The sequence below is a fragment of the Microtus ochrogaster genome, unplaced genomic scaffold (genome assembly GCF_000317375.1).
Source record: "Microtus ochrogaster isolate Prairie Vole_2 unplaced genomic scaffold, MicOch1.0 UNK38, whole genome shotgun sequence".
NCBI classification, from domain to species: Eukaryota; Metazoa; Chordata; class Mammalia; order Rodentia; family Cricetidae; genus Microtus; species Microtus ochrogaster.
The window spans coordinates 3,118,212-3,118,991 of NW_004949136.1; the positions used below are offsets into that span (position 1 = coordinate 3,118,212).

At 48.8% G+C, this 780-nt stretch overlaps 1 protein-coding gene across 1 annotated transcript in view; it reads left to right on the forward strand.

Moving 5' to 3' along the window:
- Ssu72 (SSU72 homolog, RNA polymerase II CTD phosphatase) overlaps window positions 1–780 on the forward strand; it is a 32,170-nt gene that overhangs the window by 26,696 nt on the left and 4,694 nt on the right. The window lies entirely within an intron of this gene.

The following is a 780-nucleotide window of genomic DNA, read 5'->3' on the forward strand; positions in this document are numbered from 1 at the left end:
CTTTCTTTCTTTCTTTCTTTCTTTCTTTCTTTCTTTCTTTCTTTAATGGATGTGGGTACCCAGAAAGACCAGAAGAGGCCATTAGGCTATGTAGTGGTGGTGCACATCTTTAATCCCAATCTTAGGGATAGGCAGATCTCTGAGTTTGAGACCAGTCTGGTGTACAGAGCGAGTTCCAGGACAGCCAGGGCTGTACAGAGAAACCCTGTCTGTAGGTTTGGGGCGGGGAGCATTAGCTCCCTGAAGCTGGTGTTAGAGGAGGGCTGTAAACTGAATGTGATTCTGGAAGGGTAGGAAGCTCTCTCGACTGCTAAGCCTTCTCCTTAGCCTCTTTCTCTTATGAGACAAGGTCGTGTTACCTAGGCTTCCCTCAGCCTTGTGTAGCTCAAGTTGACCTCCTGATCCTCTTCCCTTTGCCTCCTGAGTGCTAGAATTAGAGCCGTCCACCAGGAATCCCAGCTCCAGTGCTCCTGTTCTCTGTCCATCCTGTCCTATCACTTAGTATTGAGAAACTGTGTGCCCTGCAAGGAAAGGAGTTTGAATTGTTTGGTAAATCCAGAAGTTTTTAAATGATATTGAATTGTACTTCAATATCCCAGGTCCTGGGGCCCTCAGTGTGAACCCTGTATGGGCTCTGTTCTCCACCTTCACTCTCTGGGGGATGCTCCTCAGAAAGCCAGCGGGGACAGGTCTGGGCTTCCAGGGTGGTGTGGGAGTGGCTCTTCATTCAAGAGAAAGTCAGCCACTGTCACTGTTGGCTCATTGCACGTGGATTAAGTC